Source organism: Anastrepha obliqua, chromosome 6 (assembly GCF_027943255.1).
Source record: "Anastrepha obliqua isolate idAnaObli1 chromosome 6, idAnaObli1_1.0, whole genome shotgun sequence".
Taxonomy (NCBI): Eukaryota; Metazoa; Arthropoda; class Insecta; order Diptera; family Tephritidae; genus Anastrepha; species Anastrepha obliqua.
The window spans coordinates 43,203,501-43,207,097 of NC_072897.1; positions in this window are offsets into that span (position 1 = coordinate 43,203,501).

Consider the following 3,597-nt stretch of genomic DNA (forward strand, 5'->3'; position numbering starts at 1 on the left):
TGATCTCAGGAGAAAACTCGGTTGAAGAAGTACGCGAGATGATGCATCAAACCATCAGTCTCTTTGCCTGTGGAAACTATCATCTTCGGAAATGGTGTTACGACAACCTAGACGTTCTTTATGATATATCTGAGGCGGGAAACATTGAGACCAAGTTTTCATATACAACCAGTATTGAAAACTGTTGTGTCGCAGCACATATTTGTACTTTATCGTGAAGGTTCGGCAAAACTTTAGTCAACACATCAGCTGATCTTTGGTAAGCACGAACTCCACGTTAATTTCATACGAGTATGTATGTAGAAATATGGTATGTCGAAATGCTAAGCTTCCTCTATTTGCCATTTCCCCGCTCGCTTTCTTTATGCTCGATTAACTTAACGAAAAATTTGCATGCGAAAGCAACAAGAAAGTTATCGAACAAGATTCGCCGCTAGCGTGTATGGTTATTGCTCATAAGACTGGTATAACTCACTATCGTACAAACACATGTAATTTAAGACAGCTCTATTCCCGCCTTGCCAATATATGTCCATTTATACCAGTTGCTTCATCTATTCGCAACTTGCTAACGCTTGGCGAAAAGAGAGAGAGAAGACAAACTGTTCTCTTAGATGACTTAGATGCTCTTTGGTTGTCGCATTTAATCAGCGTGGTGCCGGGCTGTTTGTATCCTAAATCTGTCAACAGTTTACGTAGCCCCACAGCGCTTCTTGGTGCTGCATAAAGAGCAACAAATTCACCCTCAGTCGTTGAAGCAGCTTTCACCAGTGTTAGCATTAACTACTTCGTAGCAGCAATATTACCGAAGACATTGCTCTGCTCATGCTGCTACTCTGAATTTGAACAGATGAGTAGTGGAGCAGGCAGCGCAAAACGCGCAATCAATTGTATTACTCCGCTCCAAGTTACGATTTGTTACTGCTAGTAAACTCTCTGTAGTTGGAGTAGTAGCAGAAAAATTAGAATCGGCCGGAGCGCTTCTTTCGAAATTATTTATGTGTACTGCAGCTAGCGCTACTACTCTCACTTTTGTAGCTGCAACTTGAGTAGTGTTCGTTTTTGTTTTCTTGTATCCATTTTGTATGCGTTTTTGCGGAGGTACACTGAAAACATAACGGAAAAATTAGGTATGCCTGTAGGTTGCAGGTATGGTGAATACAAATTAAAATTATCTTTTTTTGTAGTTACTGAACTCTCTACCTGTAAAAAAACGTATGTGAGGGACTAATCTATTGATATCTTAGCTATTTATTTGTAACGATTTATTATTTATATATGTATATATATAATTTGGAATATGGCGCTATGACACATTCTATGTCAAATCATATATAAATATATTTACATACACATACATATATGTATGTATGTATATAAGCAAACTAACAAAAAATCATTTCTACTTCAGAATTTTATTTGAATATTTGCTTATTTAAATATTGAGAAAGCAGCAACAGAGTGTCAATGCAAACGAGGCATATTTCCACGAAAGTACAAACAGACAACAGAAATCTAAATTTTTATTGTTATGGTTTCCCTCGCCCATGATTTAATGGCATTGAATCTTTTTCCAACAACAAAGGATTGCAAATTTTGAATACATATGCTAGCGAAACACTGGAAAAACCTAGGGAAATACTTGGTTTTTACTAATAATGAGGTAATTAGCACGTCTGTAACCTACCTACCTCCAAAAAATTAAAAAAAAACTAAATCGCAGAAATTTTCGGTTTTCTGTAGATTGGCTCCATTATCAGATGTTATTGACACAATTTGACTTAGTTGGATATCATACTTCACTAGCACCAAAAAAATTTCTTTTGCAAGATTTTGCGATGAACTTGCTCCAACTCCTTTTAAGTTCTATCATTCCAATGATACGAGATCTTATCTCTTAACAAATTAAAAATTGTGCACTGATTCCGAAAATGCTTCTAGATAGCCGAGTGGCTCTATCAATTTTAAGAGATATGTACGTACTGGACCCGAAGGTTACCCGGGTCCACGTTTTGACCTATATCTCGAGACCCTATCTACCAATAGGTATTCAAACTATACGGAAATCATCTTCAATACCTACTTAACAATGTGTGTAAGTTTGGTTTAATTCGGTTCAAAGACACGGCGGGTCCATGTTTTGGCATATATTTCGAGACCCTAGCCATCAATAGGTATGAAAATTACCCCGTATTAAAGCACTTATCAACAGCTTTCATTTGATACCCATATTGTACATACACAACCAAAGGTTACCCGGGTCTACGTTTTGACCTATATCTCGAGACCCCAGTCACGGAGCGGCATGAGAAATACTCTGTACTAAAGCATTCACCACCAGCTTCAATTTGATATCCATATTGTACAAACACATTCTATTGTCCACGTTTTGGTCTCTATCTCGAGACCCTAGTCACGGAGCGGCATGAAAAATACTCTGGACTAAAGCATTCACCAACAGCTTCCATTTGATACCCATATTGTACATACACATCCGAAGGTTACCCGGGTCCACGTTTTGACCTATATCTCGAGCCCTATTTCCAAAATAAAATATAATCCATGTTACTCGTGGATGATGTAGCTTTCGAATGGTGAAAGAATTTTTAAAATCGGTCCAGTAGTTTTTGAGCCTATTCATTACAACCAAACAAACAAACAACCAAACAAACAAAGTTTTCCTCTTTATAATATTAGTATAGATGAATAGAAAATGCTTCATTACCAGGCACACAGAGGGATGGCATAAGCAAATTTAAATTTGTGAATTTATATATGTATGTATATATGCGGATATATGTATATATGTTGTGTGTATGTGCATATGTGCCTCGCCACAGCAAAACATACAGTAAAATTTCTCAAGAAATCCAGCGCGCATTCATAGGCACAGCATTGCATGTAAAGTAGGGCGGGTCGATTTAAAAATCGCTCATTGCTCTATGAAAATCGTATTCTAGGGATCAAAATAAGAAACTTTGCCGAAGGAACCATACCTCTAAAACGAATTCTGATGTCCCCCAATTTCAAAATATCACCATTTTTGGCCTTTACATGAAAAAATCAGCTAAATGGCTATGTTTTTTCTTTATTTTCAATTATTTATAATATTATCTATTTTTTCTCTTAAGAAATTTATTTAGTCAGAACATATGTAAATGAATGAATGTGAGTTATAGAAAAGAAGCTAAAAAGTTCGACCCATATTGGGGGACATCAGAAATCGTTTTAGAGGTATGGTTCCTTCGGCAAAATTTCTTATTCTGATCCCTAGAATATGATTTTCACAGAGCAATGGGTGATTTTTTTGCCTTCCCACAAATCGACCCGGGTTAATGTACAGTAACCTTGAAGAGGCAGCTGCGGTTGTCGAGCATTTAGAAACATATATTTACATACATATATGGGTGCAAACATATTTACAGAGCCGCGGGCACTCGACTTGACAAAAATTGAATATTGGCAAATAATTCTACGCGAAATATTCCAATATTGACTATTTTCGAATTGTCGAGAAAATTAGCATATGGGCGGCTCGTTTTATGAATGCAAGTACTTGCTCTTAGAACTATGAGCTCGAATTTATAAATCAATTTT